The following is a 25,626-nucleotide window of genomic DNA, read 5'->3' on the forward strand; positions in this document are numbered from 1 at the left end:
TGTGCTGTGACTCCACCTGCTGCCTGGGCTTCTGGCCCCTTGACAGGAAACTCTTCATCGAGGGACTTCCAGACACACAGCGTAATGAGCCTTAGCTCGGGCCTTCATGTGCGGCCTTGGTTACGGCCCCTCAGGCCTTCCCACTGGCTCTCTGAAGACCACCGCAGCCTCCAGTGCCCCAGACTCAGGTTTGCCTGAGGCAGGAATCTGCACGCGCTCTGTCAGGCCTGGGTGCTCATCCGGTGTTTCTCTCCATCCGACTCGTTCTGAAGTTGGCACCAGCAGAACCATTTCAAGAAGCGGTCATGTGCCAGAGGCCCTGGTAAAAAGGTGAAGGGGATCAGTTGCTTCGGGGTTGCAGCTGAAAACACCTGCTTTTAGGGGTCCCTTAAGGCCCCTCGAGCTGTCTCTAGTCCCTCTGAGGACTGGTAACTGCCGAGCACTCCTGCTGGCTGTCATCACCGATTTGTCCCCTTTGAGCAAGGAGCAAGTACGACAAGGAGTACTCTCACCTCGGGCACCAAACAGTGATCATCATCCGCCAGAAGATGATCGTATTTTTTTCTTCTGAAAAGTTTAATTCATTCCTTAGGCTTCTGTGATGCTCTGACAGAAGGAAGGGGAGGAAGGAGGGTGACCCCCACACGCTGCTGCTGCTGCTGCCGCCACTCCAACGGCATGACCTGGAAGGGCAAGACTGTCCCTTCATCTGGGACACCTCTATGCTTGCAGGCAAGTCATCCTTAGTGAGCCGTGGTCCAGACCAACATAAGGACCCTTAAAGACCTTGGGATTAGAAGGCTGGAGACCAACGGTAATTAGGTCTTCCTTGAGGTCATCTCGCACTGCAGGGACTCAGCTGTGATGGCAGGAGAGAGGCCACTCTGTGTGCCTAGACTGGCACTGGTCTTAGGCTTGTCCCCACCCCAGGCCCTGTATGTCTGCCCTCTGTCATCCCTGGAGAGTACACCAATGAGCCCGCTGTGCGATGAAAGTCATGGATATTTCCTGATTCAAGGGTTTGAAACAGGCCAGGAAGCCCCCAAGCCAGGGCTCCTCCAACTTCTCCAAAAAGCCTAGTCTAGGAAACAACATGGGAGAAGGGGCAGCCATGAAGGGGAGGCTCTGCACCTCCACGCCCTTTCCCCCTATATAGTTTATTGCTACATTTTGATTATTCATAATAGTGAGATTGTCACATATTCACACATGCAGGTGACAATGTATTGCTCAATATTGTTCCCTAGTATTCCCCTTTGTCCTCTTCCCTAGTATTTCTTATCTCTTTTTTCTGCCCTTTTCTATTTGACAAAAAAAATACAAAACCTTCACTAATCTACTCGCCTATGTTTTTGAGGGATGTTTGGGAAGATTTTTTTTTTTTTTTTTGTCGTTGTTACTATTTTTATTTTAATACTAGGATTGAACCCAGAGGTACTTTACCACTGAGCTGCATCCCCAGCCCTTCTCATTTTTTATTTTGAGACAGGGTCTCACTAAGTTGCCCAGGCTGACCTTGAACTTGTGATCCTCCTGCCTCAGCTTCCCGAGTCACTGGGATTCCAGGTGTGTGCCACCGTGCCCAGCTCCCACTCACCTTCTGGATAGCATTTGGTCTTTCCTCTTGGGGAAACACTCAGTGGGCCCTAGTGTTTGAATAACTTTCGTGGCACCACACCCCTGTTTCTGTTCCCAAATGGACTGTGAGTTCCATAATGACACAGACCAGATTGTACCCTCCCCAACATCAAGCACATTCAGTGTTTGCTGAGTGAACATTCATTCCCAGAATTTTTTTTTTTTTTTTCTTTTTTGGATGTTGCTCAAGCAGCCATAATTTTAACATTGATTGTCCTCTCACCTGAAGTCTGTTTCTTGGCTCAGAGCTGACACTTCACCCAAGGGAAATCCGTGCCCGGGCTTGCCACCAACCAGTCTGTTAGTTAGGGCCTCTCCTCCTCTCTCCAGGCTGAAGTTTCAAGACAGAGAGTTTACGAATGAATCACAGGCTATGATGGCGTTGAGTGGGGACCGTGGCAAACAAAGGTCTTCAGTAAAAAGATGAGACCAAAAAGAGACAGGGGGACACCCAGGGGACACTCATCCCTGGACTTGCCTGGGCTCTAGAGCTTTTTAATCCTTGTCCTGGGCCTCAAGTGATCTCACAGGGAAACCCTCCTTATTCCCAGCGAATTTGGAATCCACTATGAAGAGTGCTGACGAGTCCCCTACACCCAGTTATAACTATCTCTCAGCTTTGAAATCATTAACAGCCTTTCCCCCCTCTAACCGAGAGGGTCTGTGAGGTCCGAGAACCTGACTACTCATTACCATTTTTTCCCTAATGCCCAGGTCATCAGGGCCTCACACAGAAAACTCCTCATTAAGACAGTGGCCCATGCTCTGTACTCAAAGAGAAGGGCCAAGGGGTAAAGAGCTTTGTCCATGCACCATGTGGTCAGAGGTGAAGGCAAGATTGAGACCAACGGGCCCCACATGTGACATGTCCCACCGTGACTGTGTGCCACCTCTGAGGCAAACCCGCTGGCAAGCGTTGAGAGTGGTCTCCACTGTGGTTCCGGAAGCCTCACCCAGATTTTCAGGTGGGCAACGTGGGCACATCACCTACCTCTCCAAAGCCTCTCTGTCTACAAACTGGAGAGGGCCACAGCCTCCCTCATGAGGCTGCTGTGGAGTTTAAATGAAATAAAATGTGGAAAGGGCTTGGCACAGTGCCCAATCCTCTGTAAAGTTTCAGAAAACATTTCCCCACCCCCACACACATCTCCACTGTGACTGTACTCCAGGAGTCCCCTGAAGATAAACCCAGGCGGGGAGTTTGATTTCCCACGTAATGAAACTACCTACATAACTGTACAGTGATTGTCACGTGCCAAGCAATGTCTTGCATTATAACCATTTTATAAATGAGAAAACTGAGGCTCAGAGAGGCGAAGTAACTTGGCAGAAGTCCCACAGCTCATAAGTGGCAGAGGTGGGCAAGTCCGCCTCCAACCCAGTCAGATGTGGAGTCCAGGATCCTAACGCTTTGTACCTGGCACCTGTGCCTGCTAGGGAAGTGGACTGCGGTGTAAAGAGCTACAGCAAGGGCCAAGAACCTGGGAAGGGCAGCGTTTTTATGAAAGTACAAAGAACAGGGAAGGTTAGAGTTGGTGTTCAAACATAAGATCATGGAAACTTTCTTGGAAATTAAACCCACGTTGTTGAACAGTTACGCAAATGAATTTGCCCCCAGGAGCTGCTGGGTGATCAAGCTGCGACTTGTGCAATGGGAAAGCAAGAGGGCGGTGGCACTAATCCTGGGCAGGCTGGGCCTGCCTCTCCCATTGGGCTAAGGGCCACCTGCTTCCCAGGCTGTGGCCCCCTCGGGACAGGGCTTCCAGCTGAAGGGTGGCAGGTCCCTCACGTCCCACCGGCTGCAGAAACGCCCCTCTGCGTTAATGATTGCTTTCCAGGACTCAGAGGTCTTCACACTGTCTTCACACTGTCTATGGAAAGCAGGGTCCCTTCCCTTCGGCTCCCTGCTCTTCCCTCCTTTTCTCTTCCGTTCCCTTCCCTTCCCTCATCCAAGGTTCTGACTCAGTACAGTTAATTTGTGCGTAGGAAAGCAGAGCTGTTTAAAGACGTTGTTCAGTAATGTGAAGAATCCTTTTGTAGTACGAATAATTGCTCCATTTGAAACTAGTTGCAAGCTCTTACATTTTTCCTAAAATGACAGGCATATAAGACGCTAATGCCAGCTAATTTGTACCAGAGATGTACTTTCCCCCTTTACTGGTCTTCCCTGTGTGTTCTCCACGCCAAGATACCTTCAAGACCAATGAAGCTCAAGAAAGCAGACGGCCAGCATGCTCAAAGCCGGTTCTTCATCCCATATGGCTGTGCCAGGAGAGAAGCCCAGAGTTCCTGCAGGCCACCTGTTCTAGTCCCCTTGTCCCTGGGGCCAGCAGGCAGGGTTTCTTAAGGAAAGGAGAACCAACATTCACTACACGAACTACCGCCTGCCGCACTGTCTTTGGCACTTTGTTTATTTGATCCTATGAAGCAGACAGAGCTGGACAGTATTGCCACTGTGCACAGGGAAACTCAGAGAGTTTAGTGACTTTTACTAAGTGAGGGAGGAAGTGTTTGAGCACAGGTTTATAAGCCTAGGGTCTTTCCACCACACCAAGCGGCTGTGCTCTAGGGGGGCATAAAAGCCCCCCACGTTGCCATTGGCAGTTTTGACCTCGACATTTCACCCTAAAGCTGAGACCCAACACATCATCTCACACACATAAATGTGGGCTCACAGACGTGTGGGTCCACACACTAGGCCATGCATCTAGGTATGCTTATCCAAAAGTAGCAGTGAGGGCTGGAGCTCCCTGGTTCTTGAAGAAGCCCTGTGCCTTTTCTTCTTGGCCACATTTTCCAACATCCCTTATGGGAGGCACGCTCACCTGACCACTCTGGGCAGTGGAATGCACGCTGACCTGATATATGCATCACTTCCAAGGCTGACCTCTAAATCCTAGCAGAGCAGATCATTCTCCTTCTACGTCTGCCAGCTGAATGGCAGAAGACAGTAAAGCCCTCCGTGGCTGCACACTAGCATCCCGTGGGGAACTTCAAACCTCTCCACGCCCAAGCTGCATTCAAGACCAATGAAGCCTGAATTTCTGGGAGTGGAACCCGGGCATGGAGATCTATTAAAACTCTCCAGGTGACTCTGACGTGCAGCCAAGGTTAAGAACCATGGCCTTAGAGCAAAGTGCGAGCCCAGTCCAGCAATATAAGCAACAGCTGGGAGCTTGCTAGAAAAATGGACATTCTCAGGCCCCACTCCAATCCTACTGAATCAGAAACTCTGGGGTTGGGTTAAGCCCTCCGGGTGATTCTGTTGTACACTGATCACTGCCCTGGAGAAAGGGCCTGGGTCCTGCACTGCTGCTTGGAGAAGGGCCCTGTGGACAGCCACCCTATCACAATACCCATGTTGGACTAGCATGTGGGTGAAAAATAAACTTACTGAGTTAAGCCTCTGATTCCCTAGGTAAAGCGACCCTGTGGCTTCAGAGAGAACGTGGAAGATTTGAAGGTAGGGTGTGAGCAGTGGTGTGCAGGAATGGCTCATTTGTTCAGTGTTTGGGAATGCAGCGAGCCTGCTAACTTCCCCCTGGTAACACAAAGTTGACCAAGGCTGGAATAGTCACACCATGGAAATCATCAAATGCCACACACCAGGACTTCTTTTCCCGGGAGCTAGTGGTTGAACATTAACCAGCACACCAGTGGACTCGGTGTCACAATGGCAGAGTGGCGCAAGGGCCGTGCACAGTAATGAACTATCAAAGGAAAGGCCATTACCTGAGGCTCCAAGCCCCAGCGAGCACTCAGGCTGCTCTCAACCACACCCTGTGGGTGCCAAGTCCTTGTACTTAGAGCTTCTGGAAGCTGAACGAGGAGAACCACAGAAACATAGGAAGCAAGAAGTGCCTTGCAGGTTAAGAATCATGAGTAGCTGTAGAGTGGGTTTCTCAACCTTGGTGCTGTAAACCCTTTGGGTCAGATAGTTCTTTGTTGGGGGTGGTCCTCTTGTTTACGGTAGCATGTTTCTTCACCTGCTAGGTGCCATTAGCCATCCTTCTCCTCCAGGCTGTGCTACAGAAAAGGATCTCCAGGCATTTCTAAATGGCTGCCGGAGGGCAAAATCACCCCTAGTTGAGAACTACTGGTGAAGAACTCTGTAGATGGATCTGATATGCAGATGCTAACACTCAATAATAAGGTGAGGGAGAGGGGGGAGAATAGAAGTTCATTGGATTAGATAAAAGGGAATGAAGGCAGGGAGTGGGGCTGGGAACAGGAAAGACCATGGAAGGAATTGGACGTAACCCTCCCGTGTTCATATATTATACACCACCAGTGAAACTTCGTGTACAGTCGCAAGAATCGGATCCTAATTAGGATGAATTATACTCCAAATAAATATCAAAACTAATTCTACTGTCATGTATATATACAAAGAACAAATAAACAAATAAGCCACTCGGAAGTCTGAGGCAGGAGGATGGCAAGTTTAAGGCCAGTCTCAGCTACTTAAAGAGACCCTGTCTCAAGGGGCTGGGGTTGTGGCTCAGTAGTAGAGTGCACGCCTAGCACGCATGAGGCACTGGGTTCGATCCTCAGCAATACACAATAAAGATATTGTGTCCACCTACAACTAAAAAATAAATATGAAAAAAAAGAGATTCTGTCTCAAAATAAAAAATAAAAAGGGTTAGGATGCAGCTCAATTGTAAAGCACCTCTGGATCCAATCCCTAGTACCTCCCTGCAAAGTATTAGATAGATAGGAAGAGACAGCCTCATGGGGGAGGAACAGATCCCATTACAATTTAGAGAAAAAGATCTTTGGGTTCAACCACAATCTCTGTGGACCTCCCGCATTTGTTTTTAATCAATCTTGACCCCTCTGTTCCCTCTCTGATCACTCCATTCCCTTCTCAACCACACAGTTCCTGGAGACGATATCACTACATTTAATTTTTGGATTGGGAGTATCCAATGGTGCTCCCAGAATGCTCCATATGTGTAGGCCTCTCCCTGGACACTATTGGTCTTCATTCCTCCCTCAAGAAAGTATGATTCAATGACTGAGAATACTAGTTCAAATGCCTTCTTGTCTGATGGATCCTGGCTCTGCCACACTTCAGCTGTGTGACTTTAAGCAATTTTTTTTTTTTTTTTTTTTGAAATCAGGGGTTGAACCCAGGGATGCTTAACCACTGAGCCACATCCCCCGCCCTTTTAAAATATTTTATTTAGAGACAGGGTCTCTCTAAGTTTCTTAAGGCCTCAATAAGTTCCTGAGGCTGGCTTTCAACTTGTGATCCTCCTGCCTCAGCCTCCTGAGCCACTGTGATTACAGGCATGCACCATGGCACCTGCTTAAACAAATTTCTTGACCTCTCTGAGCCTCCATTTCCTTGTTGAGCAAATGGGGCTTTCTCCATTTGAAAATATTTTCTCCATGAAAAAATACTCAACCAATATTGGCTATTGTTTTTCATGAAACAGATTTTACAGGGTCTAACCAGTGTGGAGGACTCTGCACCACAATCTGGGGACAGAGTCTGGCTCTGTCTTTGCCTTGTGTTGAGCAAATACAACACAAAGTCTCAGTCCCTGCTACTCACAGTCCAGAAGACGGTGCAATGATCAGGGCTTAAGAAGATGTGTGGTAAGTGCCCGAATAAGAAAATGCCCCGGTATTTAAAACTCACTGGAGGAGGCTTGGAGACTGGGAGGAGGCTCCTTGAGAAATTAAAAGTGGGTACTGGGCAGAACTTCCTGTGCTCCAGTGGGGGTATCTCGATTTTTCTGGGCCCTCCTGATGGACCCCCAAATCTTATCTCTATTTCCTTTTCCCTTTTCTCTATCATGCCCAACCCCCATTACTTTGTTCTGCCCATAGGTAACCATTTTAGTGTTCATCTTTTAATTTCAGTGTATTTTTGCAACCTGGGAGTTGTGTGTGTGTGTGTGTGTGTGTGCGCGTGTGCACACACATGCTTGTGCACATGCTTTTTAACTTTTAACATAAAAAATCTCTAAGGGACACAAAAGTAGAGATGATAATGCAGCAAACCTGCACATAGCCATCACCTAACTTGAACAGTGGCCAACATTTTGTCAGTTTTGTGCTGTCTCTTTACTGCCTTCCATCCCCCATGCTTTCTTTGAGTATTTTAAGATCTATCCCACACGTCCTTTCACCCATAACCCTGCAGTATGCATCTTCAACAGAAAAATGACCTTTAGAAAACTCATAACCATCAAGCAGATTCTTTCTCCACCTCTGCCACTTTTCTTGCGAAACATCTTGTCCTTAAGATCCATCCGGGTTGCTCTGGGCACTCCTAATCCACTGCTTCTAATTGCTGAGTACTCTTTATTGAGTGCATCCACCACATTTGACCTCTTCTAAGTAATGGCCACCCAGGTGGTGTGCTGCTCCCCTCCAGTGCCAGTAAAGCAGAGTGAACACCCTCACAAGTGGCTCCTTGTGGCTCAGTGGGAACTTCCCTGGAGGCAGAATGGTGGGTCACATGGTACATGCATTTACATAATCTGACCCAAAGAACCAGACTGCCCTTCAGCATGGCTGCACCAGTGCACACGCCTCCCACCGTGTGTGAGGGTTCCCAAGCCCCCTCCTCCTGCCAAACACTAGAAGTATCCGGCTTTCTAGCTGTTCTCAGCCTGGTGGATGTAAATTTCCATTGAAACTCATATTTCTTTGGTGATTTACAATGATTTGAGTATTTTGCCATATGTTTGCTAGATTTTTTTTTCTTTTTTGCAGTATTAGGGAATGAACCCAGAGACTCTCTACAGAGACTGAGCTATATCTCCAGATCTTTTTTTATTTTTATTTTGACACAGGGTCTTCCTAGCCTGCCTAGACTGGCCTAGAACTTGTAATCCTTCTGCCTGAGCCTCTCAAATCACTGGGATGTACCATTGCACCCAGCCATTTGTTAGAATTTAGAGTTAACTTTTCTATTCATTGCTCGTTCATATCTTTTACCCCATTTGTCATTGGGATTGATATCTTTTTCCTATTTGGAGGTATTCCTGGTGTATTCTACGTACTAGTCAGCTTTAGACCTTGCAAGCATCTCTCCATTCTGTCATTTGACCTGTGGGCAGAACCCTTTTGACCCATAATCCACCCTTCCCTCCCATTGCCAGATCAGGGAAGTCACCTGCCTGCCTGATCCCATCCATTTGTGGAACTCCATACACTTTGCCAGGGCTGGCTATAGGAGCAGAGTTATGACCTGTTCTCCACTGAGAGAGAAGTCCATCAGAGGGCTTCCAAGAAAAATGTCCTCACTTTCCAGAGGCACAGGAAGATCTAGTGTTTCTCCCCTCACATGATCTTGGGCTGTGACCAGGAGCTTCTCCAGCCACCTTGCTATTAGCCTGAGAATAAAACCCATCAGGAAGGCTCCAAATACTCAGTGGCATGATTGAGACACTGTATCAATGACCCTCAGGGCTGCCCAACCTCTGGACTTCCTTTTAAGTGAGACAATAGTTGTCCATTTTGTCTAACCTACATGGAGCCAGAGTTTCTGATACTTGCGGTGAGAAGGATCTTGATAGACATCATCTCAAAACCAAAGATTTTCAAATATTCTGATCACAAACCACCACTAAGAATTACTTTTTATATGGCCATCCAGAATACATCTAACAGAAGCAATGCCTACCTACTTAACTTCATGATGTCCAATCTGCTCACATAAGCACTCTATCGTTCTATTTCTCACTGTAGTTTTTTTTTTTTTTTTTTTTTAAATGATAAATGTGACCCACAAAGTTAATTACACAAGCTACTAACAGGCCATGATCCACAGTTTGAAAACACTACTTTAAGTCTCAGATTTCTGAACTGGGGCCTGACGGAATAACAGGCTTTAGTCAAGTAAGGTGGGGGCAGGGAGGGAGGTGTGTGTGTGTGTGGGGGGGTTCTACACAAGAGGCCTGCAGAGGCCTCAGTTGGACAAGCCAATCAGACACCTCCCTCCCCCAAGGGTGACCACTGAGTGAGCCCTTGATAAGCTTTTGTGAATTGGCTGTGTCCCCTCCCATAGCTCTCCTCCCAGGATGCCTTTCTGCAGCCTTATTCTGGGAGTAGATAAGACTAGAGCTCTTATCTCACCTCTGCCTGGCCCTCAGGACACTGTGGGCCCTGAAGTCTGCTAATTAGAGATGGCTGGGAGGATTACCAGGCCCTGCTCTGGCAGCTGTGCCCAGCTCTGAATTCAATACCCAGTGCCACACAGGGTAAGGGCTCACCTTGATAAGCACCCAAGACAAAGCAAGAAGACAGATAGGGTTTGTTCTCCACAAAGCAGTCACCCTCTGAATACAGTTTTTGTTTAAGCCCCAAGGCTGGGAACATTCCATGGCTGGCAAACTCCCTGTCTCCTCAAGGTCAGGCCTTCCTCAGCATTCCTCTCTGGAAATGTCTCCCACGGCTGGCCCTGCCCTGCCCCCTGCTCTGGGGGCAGTTATGTAACTCTTAGGAAGACCTAGAAATGCAAGCATATGGTGCCCTCAATTCCCGGCACAGCCTGGCTGCTTCACATTTTTAGCTGGTGCTGAGAGACTGGCTTTCACACACACAAGGGCGCACATGAGCGCACACACACGTACACGGCCCTGACTCACAACCACATTTCTGCTGCAGTATTTTAGACTTTTTGCAAGTTAAATACAACATCTGGAGCCTCTTAAAAGTGAAAGCACAGGATATTTGTCCCTGTAACTGTAAGGAAGGGGAAATGCATACATTACAATAGATAGCAGAAAAGGCCTCTGAGGCAGGATGCAGGAGACCACTGTAGAGTCAGGGCTTTGGCTCCAAGGACAGCACATGACTGACAGTTGAGTTCTGTGACAAAAGCCCACCAGGCTTGGCGCTGAGTGCACAATTTCAATGTGCACCTATTATATAATTGCAAAATAAGTAAAATATTAAGGAAGAAAGCTAGATTTGGGGGTAGGAGGTATCTAGAAAATATGTCCCACAAATTGTTTTACTAAAGACCCTGAAAATTAAGATTCAGAAAGCATTTTGCTTAAAGAAGAAGGTATGAGTACATATTTACAGGGGAGGATAGTTGTTACAAACACTATTTATCAAGTTAGGGTCAACCCAGATTCTCATTCCGGCTCTACAACTTACTAGCTAAGACCTTCAATAAGTCTCTTTTAACCTGTAAGTCTTAGTTTCCCAATATGTAAAATGGACAAAACATTGTGAGAGTGTTTGTGAGGATTAAGTGAGATTACAGAGCATTTAGCACCATGACTACAGAGAAAGGACTTCTAAATGTAGCTGATAGTATAATTTACTTTAAATGCAACTAAAACACCTTTCGATTGGATGATAGAACAGATTTCAGGTCAATTTTCTTTTCTCTCTTACTCTGTAAAGTCTGACCTACTGGAGAGAGGAGGAGTCCTGTGAGCTGGCTGCTTCCATAAGCTAACTCAGAGTGCCCTGCACACCTAGAAGCTGCAGGACCTTCGTCTGCCAGCAGGGCTGGCTCATAGGGGTGCCACTACTGGTTTGTGTTGCACTTGCTTTGCTTGATCAAGACACGCTATATACTTGAGCTCCTGGCTTTCCAGGTGTGGCTACCAATGCGTTCAGCAAATGCAAATGGCAAACAGAGCAGAGAGTAGATTCACTAAAGAGGGCCCTGATCCACTCCTCAGAGGGTTTGCTGGCTGCCTAGGCACAGTTGGCTTCCCTCTGATGCTCTCTTCTTACACAGTACCTGCCCTTTCTGTTTACCTGTGTTCATAATAAGCAGGTAGTAAGGATGGGTACCTATCACAGTGTGCGGCTTGTAGATCATTTTAGTGAAGAAGAAACTGCTACTATTTCCCAAGTTCTAGTTAAATGTCAGGAGATACATACATATATATCCTCACAACAACCCTATTAATTCCTCTTTACAAATGAGGAGAGGAGCCTCCCTCCGCCCCCAAAGGCGGCTGAAGATGTCCAGTTCTAAAGGGGCAGGGAAGATGGAGAAAATGATTTATTTTAGCGCCAAGCACTATGAGATACCCTGTAAATATCACCACATTTAATCCTTTTAACAACCCTGAAGCACCATCCTTATTATAAGGATGCATTTCTCTTCACTGTCCTCTGCCCGGTACTGGACTGTTGACTGGGGCTGGTCTATTGTTGTTGTCCCTGCAAGGGTTAGCCAGGAAAACTCCTCTTAGGGTTCGGAAGGGGTCCTTGCATTTACAAGCAGGCAGCCCATATTGGAACTGGACACTGCAATATGCACTTGATTACTGCATGGGCATGATCTCACTCAGTCTTCATACAGTTCCTGAGGTCAAACTGCCACCGTCCTACCTCACAGGAGAAGGAGCAAAGGCTGGGAAGTTCTGAGAATGCACACAGTAGTCGTCCGAGTGGGTCCAATTGCCCAACCCACCCTCTGTCTGGGATGCTGATTGGTTTCTGAGCCATGGTGGCCTCCTAGGTCCAACCCACAGAACCTAGCAGGGCTTTGCCGGTGGGTTTTTGGACTGGGGCCCCATGAAGCTGCCCTTGGCCTCCAAAGCCAGCCAGACCTCTGGCAAACAGGGAAAGGAACCTGGAGACACCCACCGGCGTCCAGAGTCATCCAGTAAGAAGTCCCATACTTAAAACTAAGTGCATTCTCGAAATGTTAGACATTTTGAAAGTGTCAATATGATAAAATAATTTTAACAGGATCTATAGTTCTGCCACCAAGCAAACCATTACTGTTTGCATGTATGCTGCTTCATTCTATGTGTATGGATTTATTGTTATATATATAACACTGATGTTATAACTTGAGGAGACAGGGGGTTTGCCAGGCCAGGGAATGTCCTCACTGTGATTTTTAATGATAGCATTTTCCCCGCATTGGGTCATTCACCTGAGCATCTGCCAGATGTGTAACATTCAAGTGGTTTCTGTGATAAACACTCTTGTGTATAAAGTCTTCTCAATATTTAGACCAGTTTCCTTAGGTCATATCCACGGTGGTGGATTTACGAGATCAAAGAGTGAGGACATTTCAAGACTTTCAGTATCACTGAATAGCTTTCCATGGGGGACTGAGGGAGGATTTGGGTATTTTGAACGCTTCCACTTATATCCTAAAAGGTTCATTCGTGAAAACAGTTAAAATGTACTTCCGTTGAGAGATAGTAACTCTTTTGGAGAGTGTTTACATTTAAATCTAGATCAGAGTTGAAATAGAAAATCTTATGTCCTAACGATGGGCGTTCAGGCATCAGAGAGCAAGTTAGGGAGGTCCTGTGGGTTAGGGTTTTTCTGGTGACCCTGAGTGGGTGGCCAATTATTCTGCCTATACTTAAGACTGCACTTGATTCCCAGCCCTGGTTAGAATTCTCAAGAAGGTCAAAGGTCATGGGAGAAGTGAAATATTTCCTGAATCCCCAGACTTTGAATGATCAGGTCTTTTCTCCTGCAGATGCCAAAGTAACCCAGTAATGATGTATGATCATGGGATAATACCTTCAAACTGTCCCTATGTGCAGCAATCACCCAGGTACATAAATACTGTTGAATTGATTTTGTTGTCAGTGTGTGGGCTCCAGAGGTGAAAGACATCACCTCACCAATGTTACTACCATTGGTTCTGTGATCCCCAGTAATGAGGTGGAGATGATCAGCAGGTGAGCCATCTCCCTATGGGAAGGGAGCCTAAGAGTTCTGCAGGACTGAGATGCCGGTAGATGAGAATATCACCTATTTGCCTGGCTGGACAAATCCATCTCTTCCTAATGCACTCTGTCTGCTCTGTGATCCTCCCCATCCCCAAATCTTGGCAAGTACCCTTAGTTCATTGACATCCAGCCTACGTTAGAGTCTTTTGTGCTGGGCTTTGCCCTACACCACTCACATTCCTCCTTAGAAGTGTCAGTCTTATCCCTCCAGGCTGCTGGGGCACACCAACAGACAGCGCCCATCGGGAAGTGTCTGCTGAAGAGAGATGCCTCCCTCGAGATCACAGCCATCCTTCCCAGGGCAGTCCGCACCCCGTGAGGCATATAGGTCTGCCTCCCTCATGCCACCTTCCAGTCTCCTCCGGAGTCAGCTGGGGCTTCTGGGAAGGCTGCTTTGCAACCCGTCTTCTGTCTCTGCCCAAACTGTTTCTCCATTTCCTTTTCTTGATAAATATCCTACCTGGAAATCTCCATCTCTGCATCTCCTTGTGGAAAATCCAAACTGTGACATTAATCCTGCATGACATATTCACTGGCTACTTTCTTGGCCCCTTATCTAATAAATATTATCTAGCAACAACATGGGGATAAGGTCACAACTCAAAATAGGCTGCTTAATGTCTCTGTGACTTGTGTGTGTGTGTGTGTGTGTGTGTGTAACTTGGTTTTTTCTGATTCTCACAAGTTTTGGCACTCTCTGACTCCTATTTCTAGATTATAGATGGAATTTTAAAAATTGATTTATTTATTCTAATTTGTTATACATGACAGCAGAATGAATTTCAATTCATAGTACACATGGAGAGCACAATTTTCATGTCTTTGGTTATACACAAAGTAGAGTCACACCAGTTGTGTCTTCATACATGTACTTAGGGTAATGATATCCATCTCATTCCACCAGCTTTCCTACCCCTACCCCCTCCCTTCCCCATCCTTCTCTTTGCCCTGTCTAAAGTTCCTCCATTCCTCCCATGCTCCCTGTACCATCCCCAAATTGGATCAGTATCCTCACATCAGGGAAAACATTCGGCATTTGTTTTTTTGGGGATTGGCTTACTTCACTTAGCATAATATTCTCCAACTCCATCCATTTACCTGCAAATGCCATGATTTTATTCTCTTTTAATGCTGAGTAATATTCCACTATGTATATATACCTCAGGGTCTTTTTTTGTTAATAATCAGATGACCTTAAAATAGGAAAATTATTCTGGATAGAAAGAGTTCAACATAATCATGAATTGTTAGAAGTGGAAGGAAGCAGAAGAGAGAGATGTAACTATGGAAAAGGGATCAAAGAGATGCAGTATGAAAAGTGCGGGACTTATTGTTGTGGTCTTTGAAGATGGAGAGAGACCACAAACAAGAACTATAGGTGACCCCTAGAAACTGAAAAAGGTAAGGGAATAGATCCTTCCCCAGAGCCTACAGGAAGGAATGTGACCCTGCCAACACCTTGATTTTAGCCTTGTGAGATCCATGTCTCACTTCCATCCCACAAAATTGCAAAATAAAAAAAGTCTATATTACTTTAAGCTATTACATTTGTGGCAATTCAGGACAGTAACAATAGGAAACTAATACACTGGGCAAATTCACTCTCTACTCACTTACAGGGGCAGCCCCTGCGAGAACAGCTAAGGAGGAAGCAACTAGTACAACTTGTTCTCACAAATTACTCTTGTCACTTCTGTCCTGGTGCCACCAGCTAGGTTGAAAAGTTCTAATATTTTTCTGTAACCCACTTTTTTGGAGGGAAAAAAATACATCCAAGAATTTTAGCAGTGAAGGAGAGTAGAGTTTGTGTCTATCAATCGTTTTCAAGCCTACTTTTAGCGGAAGAACTCTTTTTTATTTTTAAAGGAAATCACAGACATGCAGTATCCAAGACAGATAAAAGTGGAGCTGTCCTGATTGAAGCCCAAAGTCCATTTTTGTCTTTTGCCTCACTGAGGAATACTAGGTCTGAGGACAAAGTGTAAAAATTGCAGACATGGTCACTGGATCCCTAGGCAGGAGAAGCAAAGCAAAATCAAAACTCAGGTCTCTAGCCTTAGTCCAGAGCCTAGAGAAAGAGATTGACTCTATGATGTTCTCAGCAGTAGGCTGTCTCCTGGCCTAGACTCTCGGATTTCTGTGGTCCGTGAAACCTAGGAAGCATTGCAGAACACCCGTCAATTGCCTATAGGCAGATCTACATCTTTGTTTGCATTTGTGTGTATGTGTGTGTGTGTGTATGTTGTGTACTGATTTTCACACTTGTTGTCAATGGAATAGACAACTTACTACTCTTTGGTGTGACTGTCCAGTTGCTGAAGGCCTGTCCGAGTCCAAGCCTCTCTACCCACCAAGATACCAACACTCCACACTGGAGTCACTAAGGCCTTGCCTCCAGAGTCTCCTTTCAAAGTTCAAAACCATTTCATTGATTCAAATGCTCACATCTTGTCATGTTTAAACAGGTTTAATATCGAGCCCTAACAAAATCTCTGGATTCTTGCCATTATAATTGTTTTTGTTTTTTTCTTTTTCCTTGTACATAAACAAATGTGGCATCTTACAAGTCACTGACCTCTTGGATTTATAAAAACATGGTATGTGTCTTGGAATGGTGAGAAAAAAATTGACCTGTTAGTGCCTTTTGGGAATAAAGTAGAAATCAAGAGTCCACAAAGAGTGAAAAACATCAAGGTAGAAGAGGAAGAAAACCAGGAAAGTCTCTGTGCATAGATAGCAATGTGTGTGCTTGTGGGCACGTGTGTGTACATGCGTGTGCAACATAGTGTGAGGGATCTGAACATCCAAGAAAAAGAGAAGAGAGAGGATGGAGACACAGGGGAGGTTTTCTAAGCCTATATTAAGTTTATATTCTAGCCTAAAAAATTAAATTAAGATCCTCATTTGCTTGGGGAAGAAATGAGATTTTAAAATGGTCCACAGAGTTTGTAACAATGACATTCATCACATCAGAGTCAATAATTAATCAAGTAAACATAGACTATATAACTTCAAGCATAATTGAACTCCTTCGTGCTACAAAATGGATGCACTTACTATTTCTGTGTGCCAGCTAAAGATTAGATGGCAGCTAATGTGAACCCACAGCAAATGACAACAGGATATGTCTGCTCTGTCAGTCCGTTTGGTTACATGAACTATTAATGCATTTCACCAGAGTCTTAATCAAGGTCAGCAGCTAAAAGGTACTTGCCAATCCTGGAATGATATTTAAGATCTAAAAAATAAAAAAAGATACTTTTGAAATACAGACATTATTAACTTTCATTAATTAATAATCAAGACATGAGTTTGTTATTCAAACAATTTTGTTTGGGAACAGAAGGAGGAACCAAAATTGCAATCCAGGGACTTGTTATTTCGTCTTTCCTGCTACAAAAATTAGCTATCACTTGGTGTCCAGCCAAGGCCATGACGTCCCACTTTGCTTGCCTTTCATTATAAATTTGGAGATGTGCTCTTCTGGAAAACAAATTCTGCATTAACACATAATAAAATTCTGTGCAAAAGGACAACAGACCTTTAAAAATCACACCGAGGAAAAAAACAACAGTTCTCTGCAATTCACCAACATGGATGCACAAGGCTGGACTATTTTTGTGTTTGGCAGAAAAGCATAAAGGTCTAAAGAAGAAATATCCCTGATTGCTTTGCTGAACAGAACATAATGAACCCCAAATCTCTCAGCTCCTGCAACTCCCTCCACAGCCCTCCCAGCACTCCCAGACCTGTTCCCAGGGGGCTTGGCACACGCTGCTGGCATTTAGCAATGCTCGGAGCTGATCCTATGGAAGGTTCTGGCAGATATGGATGCAGAAGTGACCGCTAAACACAGCCCTATGGGAACAAATGAGATGAGTGCTCTGAAAATCTGGCAAATAGGCACCGTCTGTGAAATCATGTCCCAGAGTGTAAATCATGGTGCGTTGCCACATGCTGAATTCTGCAGAGCGTAGCCCACCCGATTCAGAGAAGGCACATGCCAGAATTCTTAGACATTTCCTAAGGGAGTACCATGTGCAAGGTGTTGCATAGGACACCAGAAAGCATGCAAATTGTAGGATCCACCAATGCCACATTTTGAGGACTCTGAAGAAAGAGGAACAAATGGGAATGTAGCTTAGTTTTCTAGCAATGACAGGAACCAGTGTCCTGCATGTGCTCTGGCCTCATGCTTTAGCCTTTATCTTCAGGGCTTGCTCTAGACAGCAGTCACGGCAACAAGCCTACAGAGTCACGACACCCACTGGGCCACAATCAAAGGGAACAAAGAGGACAGAGGCCCTGTGGCTGAGTGATGCTCCCGTTGTCCCTGCCTGGACTTGGATCCAGAGAAGTGGAGTCTCATTCCGCCTGGCACCACAATTAAGTTTAGAACAATTTCATCAGCCCACACAAAATCCTATTCCCTTTAGCTACCACCTCCCCAACCCAAGGCAACTACTAATCTGCTCTCTGTCTGGAGAAATCATAGAGATTTGCCTGTTGTGGGCACGTCATACAAGTGGAATTACACATAAGATCTTTTGCATCTGCTTCTGGCTTCTTTCATATAGGACAATATTCTCAAAGTTCAACCGTGTCTTAGCGTATACTTTCTTTCTTTCTGTAACCAATTAATACTTCATTGAGGATATACTACATTTTATTTATCCCTACATCAGCTGGCAGATGTTTGGGTTGTTTTCATTTCTTGGCCATTATGAATAATGCTGCTAAGAACACTCATATACAACTTTTGTGCAGATGTGTGTTATCAATTATTTTGTTTATAAACCCAGCACCTGACATCAGTAAAGATCCACTGAAGCTGGGCACAGTGGTGCTCAACGGTGATCCCAGCGACTCAGGAGGCTGAAGCAGGAGGATTGAAAGTTCAAAGCCAGACTTAGCAACTTAGCAAGGTCCCAAACAACTTGGTGAGATTCTGCCTCAAAATTCTTCAGTACAAAAAATAAAAATAAAAAATCCAGTGAATGGAATTGAATAAAAGGTCTCTTTTCATTTTCTTAGAAGATTTTTCTGGAGGTTACTACAAAATACACTAATGTTAACAACTAGTGGCAAGTGGTGACTAAACCTGTCACAATTCTCTTTGTGGCTGATGTGGGTTGAGGGAGGCCTGACCCTTCCTGTGAAGCTGAGGAAGTGGGGAGGTGGGGGGCGGACAGAGTGACTGGGTACCTCCCACGTCACCCGGGAAGACAGAGGCTTGTCCTGATGACAGAGTCTCAGAGCAGTGAAGGCCCCACAATCCAGCTGACTCACTTCAGGTGACATAGCTGCCCCAAGTAGCCAAGATGGGACTTCACAGGGATAGCACCTCCTAGCCGGGCTGCGGGATAAGGAAAGGAGGAGACCACCTGATCCACCATCCAAGGAATGCTCCAGAAGGGCCCATGTGTGGTGTATGTGTGTGGGGTGTGTGTGTGTGTGTACGTGTGGGACAGAGCTGTGGCTCACGCAACTTTGGGTGCACTTGGTATTTCAATGAACATGCTGCTGCTCATACCAAGGTTTATTATCCATTATCAAGGGCCACACAAGGATTTAGAATTGTCACCAGTCATTGGTGACATGTCACCAGTCATCATGCCATGATGAAGCCTCAGCCTCTCAGCCCATTCCTCATGTCCCACCCACACGTCTCTGCTGCCCTGGCCTGCCCTGGCTTGCCCAAGCACGGGAGAACTGCTGGAACCCAGATTTATTAATGGAAGTGTGGTTGGCAGGTGGCCTCCCAGCTGGTGCTAGGCAGGGCCGTGCTCCCACAGGTGCTCCTGTGGCACGCCAGCCTGGATTGGTTCCTCACAGTGCTCTGGCAACACATGCTCTGACCCAGCTGTCCTGGGTTCACTGGTCTGGGAGGAGTTGCCACAGGCAGATTGGATTCCTAGGGAAGGAGCTGAAGGAAGCTCCTACTTCCACCCACGTGGGGGTCTGCCGCCCCTTCCAGCCCAGCTTGGAGGCAGTGTTAGCCTTTCATCATGTTGGGCCCCAGGGACACTTTCTCCTTTGCTCCCTTTCACGTTTGATGGGCTCTTTTCTCCCTAACAAGAATAACATCTTTAAGGAGGAGAATAGTTCTTTTTTCTGTAACAGCTTTCCTGAAATCTTCAGAACACAGCCCCCAATTTAGAAACCAGCAAGAAACCTTTTCTCTGTCTCATTAAATCATGTTCATGCCTAATACTTACCCCATAAGCCTAGTACTTACTCGAGGCCTCCACAGTTATTTAACATGTAACCAATATTGTACATGCAAATAAAATTTAAGTGTTTTTTTTTTAATTTCAAAAGTAGCACATGTTCAATGTAGAAAATTTAAAAAGCATACAAAAGGAGTAAAATCCACCCATTACCCAACACATAGATGTAATTCCTATAAAATATTGGTGTCTATTTGTTTTTCTATTGGCATTTATAACTTTTTAAAAAATTGCAATCCTAACGCACATGCTATTTTACAATCTGGGGACTAGTTTTGCACACTACTGAATATTTTTCTAAGATACAATGCTAGAAATAAAATTACAGGACTAAAAATATGAACATTTTAATTAATTAATTAATCTATCTATTTGTTTATTAGTGCTGAGCCCAGGGCCTTGCAGATGCTAGGCAAGTTCTCTATTACTGAGCTACATTCCCAGACCTTTCTTTCCAATTTTTATCTATCTATCTCTTTATTTATTTATTTTAATTGCACAGGGTCTCTCTAAATTACTGAGGCTGGCCTTGAACTTGGGATTCTTCTGTCTCAGCCTACCAAGTCCCTGGGATTACAGGCCTGTGACTGCAGTAGTGTTAAGTGCCTTCTGATTGGAAACCTCAAAAAAAAAAAATAAAATAAAAAATAAACAGGACAAGGACTGCAATGAGCAGGCCCAGTGACATCAAAAGGCAGAGTAACAAAAAAGTGATAAACAGGCACATTGTTGGGCAGAGAATAATGTGTTTGCAAAAAGACCTGTATTCATCAAGAAAATGTAACGTCGCATTCCCTACTCCAGTGTCCTCTACTTTAAAAGGTAAGAGAGCAGACAACGCATTTTAGAAGCACCACAACAGCAAGCGTCCTTTTAATAGCAGAGCAGGTGAGCAAGGAGGGGTCTTGGTGTCGGTCTCAAGGCTCAGCTTGCATGTAAACCCCACAGAAACACAGTCACCTGCCCTCAGTCTGGGGTCTGCCTGGCCTCAGTTTCCCCATCTGAAAATCACAAAATAAATGAGAAGCTGCTCAGCATGGTTTCCGTGAGTCTCACACAAGATTGAACTATGCAAAGTCCTTTGTAAACAGCCAAGGGCTGATCTTACTGGTAAGAATGAGCACTGAAAGGAGGAAGGGTTGCACCCCAAGAGGGGGACAGGTGCTTCCCCGGAGAGCAGGAAGGATAGAGCTGTGGTGATTCCCTACTATCCTATCCCCCACAGCACCCAGGGACTTAGGAGCTGCCCATCAGTAACTATTTTTGACATTAAATGATTGAATAAGAACTTGTTTCTGCAAGGAGAAAGGAAAGGCCTTTTCCTATTAAAATTCTGGCCCTCTAAGTTTTGCTCGAGACCTGATATACTCAAGGTGTTTCTTGTTCCTTCATATCATGGGGATTTAACTGCTCTACATTCGAAGGAAGCTTAATTGGCTCCCTTGCTAAAGCACTGGCTCCTGCCTTTTTCCTTTGCATTCGTGGCAGGTCTCACAGGACCATCTGGATATAATAATGTCCCAAGGTGAAATGAGGTGACATGCTGGAAATTGCTTGGAAGAGAATAAAATACTATGCAAAGGTAAGGGCTAGCTCTCAATTTGCAATGACATTCAGGAGAGCCTGTATATAGACCAGGTCCAGGAATGTGAATTCTGGAGCCAAATAAATACGTGTTGAGTCTTGGCTTTGTCTCTTACTAAGTGCATGACTTTAGGCACATTATTTAGTTGGTCAAAGCCTCATTTTCTCCTCTTCATTGCAACTTTAGCCCTGGGAAGTTGTCTCTATTTCCCTGTATTTAGTGCATGCCTCCCTCCACAGAATGCAAGCCCCAGGAGGGCAGGGATGTGTTCAGCCTTGTTCAGCCCAAGACAAGAAGAGCACCCCCCTCCAAGAGGACATGTCTGATGAGTGAGTAATTCTGCCACTACCTTAAGCCATCATCTGTAGAAACTCCACTTTGTCCCTCCAACCACTTCAAGCATGGTTTGACATCTGGGATAAAGGTGACAAGCCAAGAGTGTCCGTGGCAAAAGGAGGGGAAAGGAGAGTCACCACTGGAAAAACAATGAACCTACTCAAGTCCAGTAGCAACCAACAGCCACTCTTTTTCAAAAACGGTCACCAAAGGGACTATGATTTTTGCAAGTTTGGGGCCCCTATGTGCAATAATTACTTCTAAAAAGGACCATTACTTTTGGATTATAAAATATTGCATTCCTTTTAAGTACATGTACTTAAATTATTTCTCCACTCCTACCAAAAATAAAAGAGAGTTAAAAATTTGACTAACTCAACTTAAGGCTTCAAACTCAGTCCTATATATGGCCACATAGAGGCTGGTGCACCCTCTCCACCAGGACAGGATATCCTTCTCCCTGCCTTTGGCCATTTCCCACCTGGGACCTCCCCATTGTGTCACCTGATAGAAGGCAGCTGGTTGTGGCAGGTAGGGCGGAAAGGAGCCAACCCTCCCTATAGAAATGTCAGGGAGCCAGGCACGGTGGAACATGCCTGTAATCCCAGTGACTCAGGAGACTGAGGCAGGAGGACTGCAAGTTCAAAGCCAGCCTCAGCGACTTAGTGAGGTCCTAAGTAACTTAGTGAGACCTTGTCTCAAAATAAAATATAAAAAGGGCTGGGGATGTGGCTCAGTAGTTAAGTACCCTGGGTTCAATCCTTGGTACCAAAAAAGAAAAGAAAGAAATATCAAGGATTGCAAGTGCTGTCAGACCCACTGTGCTTCCTGTCTGGGCTTTCCACACTGATCAGCCCGCAGTGCTTGCTCAGGAATAGGGGAGAGGACCGGGACTGGTCCAGTTCTGCATCCACACTGCTGGAAATGTGTTGAATGAACAATGGAGGAGGAGAAGCTGCCCTGAATGGATGAGGAATGAACATGCATTGAGGGCCACCTCTCTGGAGGAGGCACTGCCACCTCCTTATCCGTCATCTTCATAGCAATTCTGTGAAGTCAGATGATCACACCTGTTTAAGGTGAGGAAACTGGGGCAGTATGCTGAAGAATCAACCAAGTACTCAGGTGATGGCTGATAAAAGCTCAGTTTGTGGTTTAGTATATGAGAGATTCCTAATACTTTAAATTTAAAAAAAAAAAAAAAAAAGCTGGTGTTTTTTTTTGTTGTTGTTTGTTTGTTCTGTTTGGTTTGGTTCCGGAGATTGAACCCAGGGGCACTTAACCACTAAGCCCTATCCTCAGTCCTTTTTTTATTTTTTTATTTTGAGATAGGGTCTTGCTCAATTGCTTAGGACCTCACTAAGTTGCTGAGGCTGGCTTTGAACTTGCAATCCTCCTGCCTTGGCCTCCTAATCTGCTGGTATTAGAGGTATGCACCAACATGGTTGGAATTAGAAGAGTTTTAGCACAATTATCCTACCCTAGACAGGGTCCCTTGGCACTGCCCTGCTTGGCCCTGAGCTACACAACATCAGGAGTGAAAACTTAGAGCTTGTCTTATGGGATTTGCAGTAAAAGAACTAGAGGGAGTGTTACTCTGTTAGAGGAAAGGATGGAGTTCCAGAAGATCTTGAAGGTTTGAATGAGGAAATGGAATGAGTGAAATTTCCTCCCCAAAGTTTTCAATTACAAAAATTAAACCAATATGCTTAAAGCCTGTCACATTCACAAACCCAACTCTTTTTTTTTTTTTTTTTTTTTTTGGTATCAGGGATTGAACCCAGGGTGCTTAACCACTGAGCCCCTTTTTATATTTTATTTAGATACAGGGTCTCACTGAGTTGCTTAGGGCTTCACTAAGTTGCTGAGACTGGCTTTGAACTCATGATCCTCCTGACTCAGCCTCCCAAGCCACTGGGATTACAGGCATGCACCACCATTCCTGGCAAATGCCACTTTTTAAGGAAGACAGGGAGCACTGCTCAGTGGTGATTCTGTGATTGACTGGCGATGCTGTAGCATATATACTGTTGTATTCTCATTACCTGGAGGGGAGCAGGAAATGGTTGTGTACAAGATCAAGGGAATTAACCTAGCTGCAGAGCAGTCCCCAACCCACACCAAGCCAACTTCAGCAGCCCTCCCACTTACTAAGAGCCTGGAGGAAATTACATGAATTATATGATAATTCCAACTCCCACCTGATAATTATTGTTCCTATCTCATAGAGATGTGGTGAGAATTAGATGAAATCATAAATATAAAGAACTTAATGATGCCTGGCACATAATAAATAACTGACAAATATTGACTAATATCGCTGCCATTGTAAAGTGCTGTATTACAAATTTCTACGATGTATGTTTTTCATTCTTCTGAGACATTTTTTCTTACTCAAGTTTATTTTCTTAAGCTAAATTCTCAAATGTGAAATAATAAATATAAAGAACTTAATGATGCCTGGCACATATACCCCAAGGTATAAACACACTTAGATCTCCCCACACTTTATAGGCATTGCCAATTTCTTTCCTAAATAAATATAACACTGTGCACGATGACTAGGCACAGGGGTACCATCACTAACCCTGGGCGTTATTATTGGTTTTTCACAACAAACCGGATGGATTTTTAGAAGTGATTCTTCTACAGACCCCCATCCAGAGAAGGAGTGGGCTGGGCTTCGCTGAGTCCAAGGCAGAGCCAAGCAACTTAGATGGAACAAACCCCAAGGCAGAAAAGGCCTCTGAGGTCAGGAGGATAGAGATAAGGCAACCAACAGAAATGTCCCCGACTCCCAGGGTAGGACGGAGCGGGGCTGTAAGATACACACTGACCCACCAGGAATGCTGCAGATAAGCCAGGATAAGACAAGGAATCTCTGAGGCCTGAGGAGCCTGGGGTGATGAAAGAAAGAAGGGACAGGTGACAGGCAGGAAAAGCCCCTGGGAGCCCAGCCAGGGAAGCTGGCAATCCGTGGGGGGAGGTGAAAAAAAAGAAGGGCATTCAGATCACACCTTCCTGCAGAGGAATTAGGAAAAGAAGCCTTTGGGGGGATTCAGGGAACTGATACCCTAGAAGGACCGCCAGTTGCTAGAACTCAACCCATTCCTATAATTGAAGCGCTGGGGTTTATGGTGCTTTGATAGGCAGCCTTAGCAAACTGTCACAAGGGCATGACATACCTGACCCCTTTCTCTTCCCTCCCACCTTTGGTTCCTCTTACCCTGTTGGACTCACCCCCCCCAGCCCTGATCACCTTCCAAAGAGATGATATGCCCTCCTTATTGAACACATTTATTGCTTTTGGTACGTCTCCCCCGTTGGAAGTTACCTTGTGTCATAGCAGGGACTTTTGTTTGTTTTGTTTTCTGATGTGTCCCAAGGGTCCAGCACAGTGTCTGACACATGGAAGGCACTCAATATTTAGTAAACAAACACACAGTGGCTGATGCATGGAGTGTGAGCCGAGTTGGGGTTTCCATACGTCTTGCCCTTGCTGAGCACTGCCTGAGGCTCTCCACAGCCCTATGGGGTAAGAACTATTATCCCCACTTTAAATCACAGGGGTAAGAACCATGTTGCCTATTCTACTTCTGTAATGCAGAACATTGCAGTCCCAGGCCTTCTGATCCTGATGTCACACTGGCTCCTTTAGGACTATTTAGTAGAATATCCCTTGCCTGGATTCCTAGGATCAGGGTGGCGGGCCAGGGAGACTGCTGCTCCGCGACCCTGAGCCATGACTGGCCACCACCTAGTGGGTAATCCCTCAAGCTTTCAGGCTTGGCTCCCTGGTGATCTGCAGGGGCCAGATCACCCTGGATCTGCCACTCACACGTGTGCCTGGGAGGGCGAGAGAAAAGGGAGACGAGAGGGCAGCAAATGAGGGCAGGGGAAAGCAGGGTATTGAAATTCTAAGACTCACCAGGAGCCAAGTGGGCCGGGAGGCTGGCATTGCTGGCCATGCTCAGCGGGCACCCAGTGGGCAAAATTCCTGTTGCCCAGTTCTCCTGGGACGGGGGTTGAAGGGCAGACTGCAGCTCTGTGGTTGTATTGTGACGGAGAAGAGGAAACAAGAGCAGCTGATCCAGCCCGGGTCGGGAGTGCCCACGTGCATACAGATGGCCCTTTGTGTCCTGGG

General features: G+C 45.7%; 1 long non-coding RNA gene across 1 annotated transcript; it reads right to left on the reverse strand.

The window, feature by feature from the left end:
* Window positions 1–75: 75 nt before the first annotated feature.
* LOC125620179 lies at window positions 76–25,530 on the reverse strand. The gene is made up of 3 exons (XR_007351776.1): window positions 25,411–25,530; window positions 1,862–1,969; window positions 76–319 (listed from the first exon to the last, which is right to left on the reverse strand). It is a non-coding gene; the product is annotated as an uncharacterized LOC125620179 (long non-coding RNA).
* Between the last annotated feature and the right edge of the window lie 96 nt (window positions 25,531–25,626).

Source organism: Marmota marmota, unplaced genomic scaffold (assembly GCF_001458135.2).
Source record: "Marmota marmota marmota unplaced genomic scaffold, marMar, whole genome shotgun sequence".
Lineage (NCBI taxonomy): Eukaryota > Metazoa > Chordata > Mammalia > Rodentia > Sciuridae > Marmota > Marmota marmota.